Source organism: Pan troglodytes, chromosome 1 (genome assembly GCF_028858775.2).
Source record: "Pan troglodytes isolate AG18354 chromosome 1, NHGRI_mPanTro3-v2.0_pri, whole genome shotgun sequence".
In the NCBI taxonomy this organism is placed as follows: Eukaryota; Metazoa; Chordata; class Mammalia; order Primates; family Hominidae; genus Pan; species Pan troglodytes.
In genome coordinates, this window is record NC_072398.2 from 159,630,838 (window position 1) to 159,646,742 (window position 15,905).

Here is a 15,905-nt window from a genome sequence, read left to right on the forward strand (position 1 = left end):
TCCACTTTCTTTTTTTTTTTTAATTTTTTTTTAGTATTTATTGATCATTCTTGGGTGTTTCTCAGAGAGGGGGATTTGGCAGGGTCATAAGACAATAGTGGAGGGAAGGTCAGCAGATAAACATGTGAACAAAGGTCTCTGGTTTTCCTAGGCAGAGGGCCCTGCCGCCTTCCGCAGTGTTTGTGTCCCTGGGTACTTGAGATTAGGGAGTGGTGATGACTCTTAAGGAGCATGCTGCCTTCAAGCATCTGTTTAACAAGGCACATCTTGCACCACCCTTAATCCATTTAACCCTTAGTGGACACAGCACATGTTTCAGAGAGCACGGGGTTGGGGGTAAGGTTATAGATTAACAGCATCCCAAGGCAGAAGAACCTTTCTTAGTACAGAACAAAAGAGTCCCCTATGTCTACTTCTTTCTACACAGACACAGCAACAATCCGAGGGATCCACTTTCGTGACTTAATCATCCCCCAAAGCCCTGCCTCCTAATATCATCATTAATGGTTAGGATTTCAACAGATGAATTTTGGGGGGACACAAACATTCAAGACCATAGCACATCAAAATATATGAAATTAATTCCCTTAGCTTTTAATGTCAATAACAGAAATACTACTAAAAACAGAATAGTTGTTTAGTTGTTGAGATAATAACACAATGCAAAATTTAATAATTTTTAACATAGTCTCAACTAAAATTAGCAATAAACTATGCTGGATTTCTTTATCTTATGAAATACTATTTTCAGTTGGATTTTTTAAAACTGTCTATTTTGACTATTGTATTTTTTAGGTATTCCACCTTACAAAACACATAATGTTGAGCTCTCAGTGGCTTATCTCTATGGAAATTTCTCATTTACACAAAAGCCAAATATCACAGTTGAGGTGAGAGGTTTACTCCTCCATACAAGTATTCGAGGACTCGGGCTGAGGGGGCCTGTGCTATCTTCAAAACATGGCTTCTAGGGTCAACTTAGGCATTTAAAATCTAACTAAAGGCAAAGAAGGAGAGAGTAGAAAAACATATAGGAAGTTTTTAATGGGCTAGGCTTAGATATGGCATATATCATATCTACATTTTTGCATTAGGCCATTCTCACACTGCTATAAAGAACTACCTGAGACTGGGTAATTTATTAAAAAAAAAAAAAGAGGTATATTTGACTCACAGCTCTGGAAGCTGTACAGGAAGTGTGACTAGGAGGCCTCAAAAAGCTTACAATCATGGCAGAAGGTGAAGGGGAAGCAAGCATGTCTTATCATGGCAGAGCTGGAGAAAGAGAGCAAAAGGGGAAGTGCTACACACTTTTAAACATCCAGATCTCGTGAGAACTCACTCACTATCACAAGAAAAGCAAGGGGGAAGTCCACCCCCAAGATCCGATCACCTCCCACCAGACCCTACCTGCAACACTCAGAATCACAATTCGACATGAGATTTGGGTGGGGACACAGAGTCAAACCAAATCAATTCAATAGGCCAACACTCAGACTTTTGGCCAAATTTTCCATTGTCAAGAAAGGCTGGAAGACGTGTATCAGAAACATAGGAAAAACAGATTTTGTTAAATGTATCCAGTCTCTTCACATTCTGTTTTTACTCACTAAATATCCATTTTTCTTTTGCTTTCACATAAAGAACACATTCTTCCATTCCCTCAAAGTTCTATTCAGTGACCACATCCAGATCAAAGTCCAGTATTTTCTAGTGATGTGAAAACTCTTCATTGAGTCCAAATGTGGCTCTTCATTAACTGGCAACTCTACTTCAACCCTTTACTTCCACATCACATATTCAATTTATGAAGGTAGTGAAAGAACATAATAACTACATTAAAAGCTTCCATTCAGAAGAGGAAAAAACGTGACTGTGGCAAGAATTTATAAAATCTTGCAGGGAAACATTTTGAAGCGTCCCTACACATTTGGAGGAGAAAATTCCTTTATTAGACTAAGTCTAGTTTCTGGGAACTCTCCCTTATCCATTGCTGTCCCTGGCCCCCTCCCTCCAGGCTACTGAAACATCTTCCTTGACCATTATCCTCTATAGACACACCTGAGGTTGGTATGGAAGATTAGGCCTTCCCTTGCTATTGTAGAGGCTTTGAAAGCCTGATTCCTGTTTCAGTAGGAATCCACACCCTTAATCTTATCTTTGTCATAGAGCTGGGTCTCATGGTCATTGGTCCCTCAAAAGCTACTTCAATTTTACATTCTATTTTTGGAAATGTAGTGGCAGTTTCATTTCCAACTCTTTCAGCTCCAAAATTTTTGTACATTTTAAATTCTGTTTGATTTACTGAGCCAGGACTAGGAGTAGGATACATTCACCCACAAAATGTGGACCAGTGAGCTAGACATTAGTCACATGGCCATTGTCATATCCAACTTCAAGAATAATTTAGAACTAAAGCCTAGCTGCGAACCCAGCAGAAAGGAAAACCAGCTTGATTAGCAGCCAACCAGTTTCTGCCATAACTAGTAAGTTTGAAGGATTATTACATTTTGTAGAGTGAATTTCTGTTTTTTGTTTTTTTAAGGTTTCATGATAGAGAAGATGAAGACAAGAAAGTCTCTAACTTCTGTGAAATATATCATGTATATAAGAATTCCATTTTCTGAAAACTCTTGCTGTACTATTAATAGCATGACTTCCAAAGTAAAAATAGGAAGGAAATACTATAATTTTGAAAAAGTAAAAACACATTTTGCCCTATCTTTTTAAATCACGTGTTCAGAATCGTGCAATTTGAGCTTCACTTTTTGTCAGGTTCCAGCTGTTCATAGTATTTTAGCTGAAAGTGATATAGGAGTTAAGAAATCACTTAGGTAGATAGCAAGGGTATGGGAGTCCTCGGTAAGGCTTTTCTTTTTGATGAAAAGCAGCCCCAGACTATTTTCCTTTCTGATGAATAGCAGCCTGTAAAGTCGAACTGCAGACATAAACAAGCAAGCTGGGAGCTTGCATGAGTGAATGCCAGCAGGAACTCAAAACTAGACATGTCCAAGATGGCAGCTCCATCTTCCCCTCTGTCAGCCACATATACTGTAAGGAGCAGACAAGATGGCACCAATCAACTGGAAAGCCTATTTGCATAATAAGATTAGGATGGGGCAACCAGCCTTCCCATGCACTCTGTAAATGTCATACCTGATAGAACAAATCTGTGAGCCCTATGTAAATCAGACACCACCTCTTAAAACTGGACTATAAAATCTGGGGCATTTGCCACCAACAGCCCTTTTCACTCAGTGACCCCTCTCTCTATGGAGAAAGCTGTTTCTACTTTCTCTTCTCTTCTGCCTATTAAACCTCTGCTCCTAAACTCCTTGTGTGTGTCCATGTCCTAAATTTTCCTGGCATGTGACAACGAATCCCCAGGGTATAAACCCCAGACAACGTAGCTGCTTCAAAAGGACGTTTCTGGACAGAGATTTAAATGTAAATCTACTGGGAGACTTTCTGCATACAACGAATGTATTCCTTATGACTAAAGATAGAACCAAGAGAAGAAACTAAATATTTCCATCCTAAACATCTCTAAAATTCCTTGATGGAGAATTCCCAGGACAAACCAACAAGGAGTAAAAGTTGTTCATTCTCTTTAAAGGAATAATGCAGAATGTTAGTTTTAGCCTCTAATAGATGACCTGTGCAAAGCTAAGGCAATGGCTTTTTTGTGAATCACCTTGATAATTATTACCCACAGGAGTCAGGCTTTTGTCTGTGGACTCCTTCTCACAGTTATATTCTGGAATGTAAGGCAAACAACTTTGGTATAGTTGTAAAAAGACAGTAGTGCTCACACTTCTGCCCTCATGGAAAGTATAGACACATTTTCTTTCTCAATTACTCAGTGAGTCATATTTTCTTTTGGTTATCACTGAATAGCAAAAAACTCAGTATTTCTATCATATTATTTATAATGTCTACTAGAATTATTCTTCAACTAAGTCCCATCATCATACTACAAATTGGATAAAATTTAAAGCATTTTAATTCAGTAATTTTCCTTGCCCAAACAGAAAAAAAAAAAAGGGAAGAGTTTTATTTCCCATTGGCTAGCATGGACTTGGGAACTAAAGTTAGGATTTTTTTTTTAAATCATTAAAGCTTGGATTCTATCATTCATTTAATTTTATCTTCATCGTACATTTTATTTTCACTAGTTACCACAGACTTAATGATTCTAAATATACAGTTCCGTCAGCTCAGGACATTTGCAATAAGCATTTTTCCCCTTGATTATGGCATAGAAAATCTTTAGAGAGTTGCACAAAGCCTATACTATTCACTCCATTTTTAATTCATCCCTCCAAATTAATGGTTTCCATTAATTAGACAACAAAAACTGAAAAGGAAAAAATGGAAGGTACAGTGTTTCTCATCTAAAGGTGAGTGCTGTAAGAGATGTTAAGCAGTTGGGCCAGATTTTAATGAATTCTCAGATAGGTTTTAATTAGGGTTGGCATATGAACTGAATAGGTCTATAGTACCCTATACATGAAGGGTTCTTTTTAACACTAAAACCTAGAATTATTATATGTAATTAGTGTTAGAAATGAAAAGATACGAATGGCATATTTTCAGGGCCAAAATAATACTAATTCAGACCACATTTCTAGCAGGTTTCCAGATCACACTGGCTGTCATTTGCGATCTGTACTGTATTACCATATTTCACAAACGTCAACATTTGGATATCTAATAGGTAAACAAAAGGTATAAGGGCAATATCTTTGTTCTTATTCAACTGGTAATTTAATCACCAATTAATCTACTTTTTATAACTACGTGGGTTTTATATTCTGTAGCTCTTCAAAATGTACCATATGTGCCAGCTGACAGAATCAACCTGATCTGAAAGATGGTGAAGAGTCTCAATAACCACACAGTTTAGGTAGATTTACTAGACAACAATTTTGCAAGTGGCTCAAGAGCAACAGTGCCTATTATTAAGAAAGCTATTGACCTGTTACTTAGCCAACAAGTACTATTTACTTTAAAGGATGCATCCATCTTGCCTACTGAACAATGAGGTAGAAGAATTCTTATAACCCCTTTGATTTGATACCAGAGACACAGAATTAAGTTACTTTAAAATATTGTTCTACCGTACACTTTGTAAAACATTCAGACAAAAACTAAAACTGTTTTAAGGCATTACCAGTAATTTATTGTCAGAGAAAATAGAAACACTGGGAAACTGATTCTTGAAGAACATATTTTTAATTCATATCAAAATTAACACTTGAATATTGTTAATAAAAGATCTTGCAAACTTTATGGTGGAATAAAAAATGTGACCAGGGAGAGTTTATACTCAATACAAAACTGCAGAGTAGATAAATACATCACTAGAAATATCATTATCAACATAAGCATTAACAACATACTGTTTCACATGCACTATTAGAAAGAAAGAGCTTGAAAGGATCTTGTCTTACTGAAACTCATAGACCAACTTGGGAAATGGTTAGGATTACTCTACATCAGGGATCAGTACACCTTTTTCTGTAAAGATTCTGACAGTAAATATTTTAGACAATATGGTATGCTGTAGCTATTCAATTCTGCCATTGTAGCATGAAAGCAGTCATAGATAATATATAAGTGATTTGATATATTTGTATACCAATAAAACTTTATTTATTGATAGAAACTCTAATTTAAATGTTGTATCATTTTTCACATGTCACGAGATATTTTTCTTTGGTGTTTTTCCAACCATTTAAAAATGCATAAATCATTCTTAGCCTGTGGGCTGTTGAAAAATGGGAAGTGGCCTGAATGTAGCCCATGGGACATAGTTTGCAGATTCTTGCTCTACATTATAATTTGCCTGGGACTGTCTCAGTTCGCATCTGATGACCTGGCATAATTATTAATAGCTCCCTCTTTAAATCTCTAAATGTTCTGATGTGAGTAATAAATTACATGATCACCTTAGCTATGGTGAAAATGTATCAAAACCAAAAGTCAAAAAAGTCATGCAACATACACAGCTTTGCAACAGAATTACATTATACAAATATTTTATTTATAAATGCCAATCAATTCATGCTATTGAATATAAGTGCTATTTGTGATCTGACTTACATAGTGTACATCTGAAGGCATAATTGAGTAAATCAGGGAAGGCATTCACTAGCTAAAGAAAAAACCTACCACTCGAGAAAACTACATAAAACAAATGATAATTAAGTTAGTCTGAGATGAGCTGAAAGGGTATCCAGAAGAAGGAGGCTTAAAACAAATTGAACAAGCCTTCTTTGTTACATTGTTAGAATATTATTCATGAAATGTGTTTTGACACAGGTTAAGCAGTCAAGTTTAATATTTGAGAACATTACTGCGGATAAGGTGGAAATTGACATGGTCAGTTAAAGAAAACAGAAATGTTTTGGCATGAATTTTTTTTTCAGGAGTTAAATGAGTTAAAAAGTGAAGTACCAGATACATAACAGAAAGCTGGCCTCTTGGGAAGTCCTATGCATCAAAAGTATTTTCATCCCAAGTCTGCATAATTAATCCAACTCAGATTTTACAACGATCAACACAATGTGCAAGATACTACTTCCAGTCTTAGTATTCTGCAATCACATTTCCTGGTTAGACCCAAAGCACTGTGAATTTTCCATAGAAAGGTTTTGTTTGTCACTGAAATGACCAATAATGACATCATAAACTTTAAGCTGACAGCTACAGTTTCATCAGGAGGATGCACAATTCAAAGAACATATTTTCTTCATCCAGCTCAAATGTTAACATGTACCATGGAAGATAAAAGCACCAGTTTGTGCCCCATGAAGACAAAAAATAATGATACGCTTCAAGGAAAAGCATGATATGTGGTTTTGCAACCCATGGTAAAAACTCATAGTCAACACCATGAGATATCACAATACCTCCAGAATTAACTCTTGCTCTCTGTTTTTGGGACCAGTATGACTCTGTAAAATGGCTTACTATTATAAATAATGATAAAGGATTTCTGTCATGGCTTTCCTCCTACATTATTTTATTGTATTTATTATTTTCTTCATCTAAACATCAGGCTCCCTTGCTACATATTACATGCGGAGCAGTCTGGGAACTGCAGCATAACTCAAAATCATCATGTACCATGAGGACTAAAATCCAGAGCTCTGTCCAAATTTTGTTCCATTGGTTTTATGGCTTTATCCTTTCCTGACTGCAAATTTGCTGTATGTTTTAAGGAAACCAGTCATTAATAACAATAGAAAAAGTTTTAATACTATGAGGAAAAGACAAATAAAAACATAGACTGACAAAACCATAAAAATCAATCTTCATGAAAAATGAGAAAGTGATATTTACAGCCTAATCAAAGAGACATGGAAAGAGATGTATACAGTACAGCATCATATATGGATAACTCATTGCATAGCTGAGGATAATTTTTACTAAGACCATTTTCCCCTTTTCTGGAAAAATCTTTCGGTACATTCTGCTGAAGTACCCAGATATTAGTGTCTAATCCCTATAACAAATGTCTCCTTTCACTGACTTCCTGGACCCAGTACATTTGGCTCCCTGATGTGATCAATTGGCAGAGGACATGCACTTGGAAGTTTTCACACTATAACTAGACTATAACTGAGACTAGAATCTCACTTTCTACTTGGATACAGTGCTAGGTGTTAAAAATATTTATGCCTGGCATCAGAAAGAATATAATGATTGCACTACTTAAAGTCAATTTATGTAAGCAAATATCTTTTTAGATTTGTGTTCTATAAAAATGAAAGCTAAATTTAACATAAAAGCCAAAATTTAATAAATTAAAAATTTCAAATACTACATTGTACATGTTTGGTTAATAAAATCTTTGAACATCTTAAGTCTCTTTGCTGAATTCTTTGGGTATTTTATGCAAGTTACAGTTAACAAAATCATAGTTATTTTTCTATTTTTTGAAGCTTTCAGGCTAAAAGTTGATGTTGGCTTAAAACAAGAAACTAACAAAATCTACTTCTTGTTTTGGAACTTCTTTAATTGGAAAAACTTATAACTTCTTTTCTTGAACATGACTTTGCCTGCCTTATAACTCTAGATTAAACATATATAATAAGTCAGTTTATATATAGAAACAGTAGTTAATATTTTGGGTTGCTTTTCAAGTACAGATTTGCTACATTGTTCACACTTATTCCTCATATATTCCTCACAGTAACTCTAAAAAATAAGAACTATTATTATACCCACTTTGCAGGTGGAGAATCTCAGGTATAAAGAGACAAAATAATCATGAGTAACTGGTGCAACTAGGTTTAAAATAAGCAGTCTGATTCCAGAGTCAGTTCTTTTTAACCACCATTCAATGCTGCTGTCTTGTATTTTATTCTTAAAATGACATGTTTGCAAATCTTAAAAATTCTAGTATGTTAGAGTGATTGATATAATTCACTAAACGATACCAGAGTATGAACCCTCTGTCAAATCTATGTATCAACTGTCACATACACGTGGCTTGTTATATGTACTACATTTGCAAACAGACAACAAATAAATTCATTTAGGTATGGAATCAGAATAACTTTCTATTATCCAGAGCTGCCAGACAAATTTGAACTTGCTGCTACTTCAACCACATCACCTCTCTTGAGGAATGCATTCATTACTTTTGCACTCTATTGAGGTCATAGAATTTTAAGAGAGTCACTTGTTGTTCTTCTATCTGTTGAATCTATTGCTGATATCCAGAAACTATTGGCTGAAACTTTGAGAAAAATGACAAGGTTACTACTCCTGCTATGCTCTCATTATACGTGACTTTGTGGGTCAGCATCTATAGAGAATACAGGCAATGAGGAATCTGTATTTACAGAATTTCTGGTTGCAGGAAGAATATGGTTCAGTAGGGTCACCGGGTTTCTATTCTACTATCAATAACTTGAGATAAGATAACTTGTATTTTAAGCTTTATTAACAGATTAAATCTAAAAAGATTTTTAATTTGAAATCACAGTACAAATGTCCAACCTTTGAATCTTAACCCCTGTTTAATCACGACCTTTGGTAAAAGGATAATTTTAAGGCAAGGTATTACATTAAAATGTCATTCAAACAGTTAATTCCATTTTGTAGTCTCATTTTAATACTATATTAAAAGTCAAGTAAAAACCTTCACCCAAGAGCCCCCAGAAAGGAAGATAGCCCTGTTGACACCTTGATTTTAGCCCACTAAGACCCATTTTGGAGTTCTGAACTCCAGAACTGTAAGAAAATGAATTTGCTTTGTTTTAAGCCATTACATTTGTGGTAATTTGACAGAGCAGCAATAGGAAACTAATACAACATCCAATTTCATTTTATTCTACTGTCATCTCCCTTATATACATATATCTACATATAAAAAGAAAGGGAGGGAGAAGGAGAGTGAAGGACAGAGGGAAGGAGAAGAAAAAAACTATAGGTTTCCACAGCTGAGAATAAGTTAATGCATGCCCTTATTAAGTATAGTTGAGTTCCCAAATCAACTTCTTTTGTTCTTGTCTGCTAAGCAATATGCAATCTTAAGGGGGAACTTTAAAAATTAAAGTTAAACAGACTAAAAAATTAAAGTTACTAAATGCTTCTTTTGGATTAATTAACTGTACAAATAGAGAACAGAGTGCAAATCAGTTTGGGCCTCCCCTGGGATGCTATTAAAGAAAGAAATGTTGCTGTTATTTTCACTAGAATGAGATATAATTTTGGTTCCATCTCCTCATTCAGTTTGTAATACATAAGAACTCAGACACCATTGTGTTTCAGTAATAACTTAATGCCTTACCTGAAAACACAAATATGAGAAATTCTGATAAACTAAACCAATATCTGTTGAAATTAGGGTTTAGGAAAAATGTTCCCTTGTGATAATTACAAAACAAGCTGTTGCTAGCAGTAAACTTTATCTGTTTTACTTTGAGGATGATTAACTGTCCTACTGAAATAATTTTATAGCTCTAAAATATAGTTTCCTTTTGTTAACCCAATATGAGACTTTCTCAGAAATAAAAAATTAAGACCAGAATGCTGGTTTCATTCTTTTGCTTTTATAAAAATTAATAATGAGCCAATTAATAATTAGCCAACAAATAATTATGTATAGCTTAAGAGGACATCTTACTTCTTTAATGCCTGTACTAAATTTCAGTTAACATCAGGTACCTGGAAACAGTGATGATTTTGATTCAACGTGGGAAGTTTGATTAATAAGAATATGAGTAATAAAATGATAATAGTGTCAACATGATTTGCATAGTTTAGTCTTCATGTATGATACTTTTAAAATGGGACCTGTAAAAATTTTATAGCAATGATGTGTGTGCCATATTCAAAAATAGTCCAGTTAGCTAGTTTGCATTTGTAAAGTTTCACTGCTAAATTATCATTCTAATAAGATTGCAATCATCTTGAAAAGATAACATACAATCCGATATAGACTAAACATATTACCATAAAACATAGGCTTAAACATTCTATGGATTTACTCTCTGCAGTGTTGTTGCCCATGGTCTTTTTTTGGCAAACACATGTGGGTATCCAATGGCCACAACCAGATAAATAAAGCCCAAACAGCCTCTTTTTCTAGGGCTGAGCATTCGAAAAGCAGTTAGGTTGATACTTTAGCATTTTCAGTTTTCTTTTTTTCTCCTAATAATTTTCTAACCACTCTATAGTTACAACAGTTTCCTTTAAAATGCAACAATTAAATCTTACTATAGTAAAAGTCTTGATTTTCTAGACCTGGAGATCTTTTAGCAAATGTTCATTCTTTCATGGAAGTCTTAACTTGTGAGAAGATTATCAATCTTTAAAAATGCCTTAAGTATTAAAACAATGAGATATCACTACGTATTTCCTAGAATAAGCAAACTGTGGAGCAACAGAAACTCTCATTAATTGCTGGTGGGAATGCAAAAGGTTACAGCCACTCTGGAAGAAAGCTCGTGAGTTTCTTACGAAACTAAACGTATTCTTACCATAAATCCAGGAATTGCACTGCTTGATATTTATCTAAAGAATTGGAAAAAAAAAAAGTATGTTCACAAAAAAACCAGCACATTGCTGTTTACAACTTTATATAACTGACAACCAAGATGTCCTTCAGTAGGTGAATGGATAAGTAAATGGTGGTATATCAGCACTAAATAAAATGAACTATCAAGCCATAAAATGATAAAATGAACTATCAAGCCATGAAAAGGCATAAAGAAAACTTGAATGCATATTACTAAGTAAAAGAAGCCAATCTGAAAAGCTAAATATGGAATGATTCCAACTATATGACATTATGGAAAAGGAAAACTATAGAGACAGAAAAAATATGAGTGGTTGCCAGAGGTTAGCGGGGAGAGAGGGATGAATAGGCAGAGCACTGTGGGGTTTTAGAGCAGTGAAATTACTCTGTATGATACTACAGTGATGGATATGTGTCATTATACCCTTGTCCATCCCACAGAATGTACAACACCAAGAGTGAACCCTAATATAAATATGGAGTTTGGGTTACCAGGTTGTGTCAATGTAGGTTCATTGAAACAATGTACCACTGTGGTGCAAGATGTTGGTTGTGGGGAAGGTTGTGAGTGTGTAGGGAGACATGGGGAATATGGGAACTCTCTGTACTTTCTGCTCAATTTTGCCGTGAACTGAAAACTTCTCTAAAAAATAAAGTTTATTAATTAAAATAATGTCTTAAGCAGGGCTGTGATGGTCCATGGAGAAAATGACAGCAGCAGGCTTGACCACCACTGATAAAGCCCATGTCAAGTGTGCCCAGGGTGACCCAGGGCTCAGCTTGTGTGTAGAAGGCCCTCGTGTATTTTGCCAAGTTTCCCATGGTGGGAGTGAACACACCAAGTGCCTTCCTGAAGTCACACCACAAAGAGCATGAGATGCCTAAGTTCATTGCCATTTCCACGTCGGGTCTGAGACCTTTCCCTACAGGGATGGTAACCATACTCTATTCTACAACCCTCCATGAACCTGCTTCCAATTGGCTATGATGATGAATAAAGAGAACCTGGACCACTCCGTGGACACCAGGGGCCACATCACTGTTTTTGACCATTACTCTGCAGGTGGACAAAAAAAAAAAAAAAAAAGTGTGTCAAATGATAACTATCCCTTTGCTTTTGACAGAAAGTAGCCTAAATAAACAACAGATTTTTTAAGTACTAAAACTTTTAATTAACTGATTTATTTATTCATTCTGAAAATGGGTACAGATCACTGACATTTTTGCTTTGTAAACATCCTTAATTTCGGAGAGATTGTACACAAACTTTGAGGGTCTTACAGATCATTTACTGAATTTATTAAACACTCCACAAACACAAAATTATTAGATGCATTCTAATATAAAGGATTGTAATTTTGTCTTTATTTACTAGTGTTATTAATAGCATCAAGCTCTACTAAGGCATTTTTTTCTGCTTAAACTGTAGTACCTGTAATGATATGTCTTTATAACAAAGTTGGTAGTATTTCCTCAAGTCAACTTACATTAAAGCCAAACCTACAACATATATTACTACAAGGAGTCATTTCCTAACAGTAGAATGAATGTAGAATGCCAATGATTAGTTTATTTTCAGTATGCCACAGTGTTCTTCGAGGAAATATTTATCTAGCACATTCCCATGGCATTCAACCACTGTATTGTTAATTGTTTTGCATCAAACCAAATAATTTGATAGGGTAACAAAAAATAAAAGGGTTAAATTAGAAAAAAACAAATTCCCTAACTCTCAAAGTAATTATTATTAAAATACTATTAAAAAGTATGCAACCTAATTGCATCACACATGTATGCATGTGCTCAAGCACACACACACACACACACACATACAATAGTTTAAAGGAAAACTAGCATTTATAATAGTACTCAAACTGAAGGCAATATAAGAAACAGCAATCAAAAATATGGCTACCTAGATTTCCAATGAGTCACTGAGGAAGTAAGCGAGGTACGTTGCTGAGGGCATTAACACTTTTGTGGTCATTACTCACCATAATGATAATTTCAGAAACAGTATCTTAGCAGCAGACAAGAAATGATATTAAATGAGCCTAATTTATTCCTCGACTGGGTCTAACAACACAATCATGTTACTAATGGCACCAGATTTAAAAACCCTTCCACATGCAAGTAGAAAATGAAAGTAAATACTGTATTTAATCTGTAAACCAAACACATACTACTAGTTCAAATCATAAAGATCTAGGCACTGGGCTGCCTAACAGAATAAACTAAATACATTTTCACATATTTCGTTTCTTTTGCCATCAGCTTAGCTCTGTTACTGTTCAATCTGAAAACAACCTCTTTAACAATAACATCAGATAATTGAGTTATAAATAGATGTAAAACAGTAGGAAGTGGTGCATCACCATATGTGGCTTTTATAAATTGTAAGGGATGACTTCATTATTAGCACACAGCTTGCCCCATGATCATTGTAAATCATTTCATTGATGAGATAATAATAATGGCTTATGATATTATCCCCTTGTCCATTGTCATAACTTTCCAGTAGGGCTCAGCAGGTAGAGAAAAAAAATTTGAACAGGTTTATATCTTTCCTTTGGTGTGTGTACATAGCAATATGCACTTATAAAAAGCTTTATAGAAGCAAGAAAATGCAGTACTCCTCTTAAAAGATGTTACCAAGAGATCAGCAAACATTTGTAAAAACTGTTGGTTAGGATTATCTGAGCTAGTTTCAGTAATGTATTTAAAACCCTTGACCATTGTGTGCTGTGTTCAGAGGAGAAAGGAAAATAAAAGGCAAAACCTTCTCCATTATTGAGCACCCACTATATGCCAGGTACTTGGCATAACTTACCTCGCTTGATTCTTACAGCAACCCTGTGAGGCAGATACTGTCAGCGACATTACAGAGACATGAAAGTCGAGGCTCCTCAATGAGTAACCAAGACGGGATTGAACACAGATCAGTCTAGCTCCAGACTCCACTTGGTGCTTTCCATCATTGCCCTAAAATAACCTGAGGTAAATCAGGAAGAAATGGTGAATTAGAAAGTTAATAACTAGCATTTTAACCAGTGTTGGCATTAGTGAAGCCAAACATCTAGTAGTTCGGTATAGTCACTGAAAGTGTGACACTTTCATGATGGATTCTGAATAGAAGGTAACAGACTACACAACTCTCCAAGTGGTTGGCATTTAGATCAGTGCTTCTCATTCTATTTGTGATGAAGAGCTATCCTTTATGTTTGTTTTAATTTCCAATCCATTGCACACTTTGTGGAATGCAATAAAAATAAAGCATTACAAAAAGGAAGTGAAAAAGTAAAGCAAAATATAAAGAAAATGAACTCAATTATTTATAAGTAGATCTGACAAACAATCACACTGATCACATGCTCAGATATAGCGGCAATGTCAAAGTGCTGTAAAAGTTTCTAAATGCTCACACGTGACTTCTGTTCTTATCGTGGACTCATGACAAGCCATTCTCAGACCAATTGAGGTCAGAAGGCTTCACTGTGATGGTCATATCCAGAGAACTTGATGGAGGCCATATCACTTGTTACTTTCCTTTCTAGAAGCACACTCAGGCAGTACAAAAATGTCAGAGCTTCTCAAGTTTTGGGTCATTATGCTTGGAAACTTCTGAAATCTCAGCAATTTGCACAAATGCTGCTGATTAAAAGTAAACTGAAGCATTCAGAACTTTTGAGTCATTTTATCACAGCACAGCCAAATGTTTGGAATGGCCAACATATTCTGTTTTTCATGCTTCCTCCTCTCCAGGTCATTACATTGTTTTTCAGGAAAAATGTTTTTGATTGACTTGAGCAGTAGACAATCTACTCCCTATGTTTTTAATTTTAAATGAAACAATTACATGATTTTTTTTGTCTTAAAATTAACCTTTAGAAAACAAGATTGTTAAATGTATCCTATACTCTTGTTACTTTGGAATTGTCATTTGGCCTCATTATGCCTTTAACAGTTTTCACTTCTAATCATCGACATAGTACTTTAACATATTTGTGCAAAGGACTGACAGTAATTGCTGTTTAGGAAAGTAATATATGCTTCTTTGTCAATGCAAACACTCAGATCCCAAAGTCCATTCTGTGTGTGATTTTCTATTAGCACTTAAAAAAAACCCTAACATAATGAAAAGGTGATATGAATAAATACTGCATCAATTATAACATTATATACATAATTTGAGACCCACAGTTTTCTTTTATAAACCTGACTGCTAATTGACATGAAATTTAGATTTGCATAAAAATGCTTTAATAATCGTAGCATTATGTTCACCAAAACATGGAACACTTAGACAAAAGTGAAATAGCACTCAATGTGACTTTTTTTTTTTTTTTTGAAAAACCGTTGTTAGAGCTGATGATTATACTGCTTTCAGAGTAATGTGCTTTTCTTTTTGGCTGTGTTTCCATATATGTAGGAGAATATATCAACAGATGAAAGTAAAATTTAAATTTCAGAACCTAAATGGAATTACAATTGTCCAATTTCATTATCATACATTTCATTTTCCGGATCATCAGATTTTAATCCCCTGTAGTCCCAATATCAAATGTCAATGAGTTTTAAGAGTAGACAAGGGAAAGGGGAAGAGTGTGAAATAATATCACTATTTTACTTTGCAATAATATCCATGACCAAATATGTAATAAATACAATTTAAAATGAAATTAGTTTTCAACATGGAATGAGAGAATGTAGGGCTGATTGGTAGGTGTTACTAAAAAGTAAACACTACTGAAATATCTATTAGAAATTGGTATTGAAGCCAATCATGTTTTGGTATGATGTTATTTTTTATTAATTTCATCTTAAAAATCAAATTTGTATTAAACACCTTAAATAGACTGATTAATTGTGA

The 15,905-nt window shown here is 34.7% G+C and overlaps 1 long non-coding RNA gene across 1 annotated transcript in view; it reads right to left on the reverse strand.

The window, feature by feature from the left end:
- Positions 1-39: 39 nt before the first annotated feature.
- The window catches only part of LOC134809014 (uncharacterized), a 298,651-nt gene continuing 282,785 nt past the window's right edge, over positions 40-15,905 (reverse strand). The window contains exons 4-5 of the long non-coding RNA XR_010153495.1: positions 13,866-14,027; positions 40-11,031 (exon numbers count right to left, since the gene is read on the reverse strand). This is a non-coding gene — a long non-coding RNA (uncharacterized LOC134809014). The remainder of the gene's footprint in view (positions 11,032-13,865; positions 14,028-15,905) is intronic.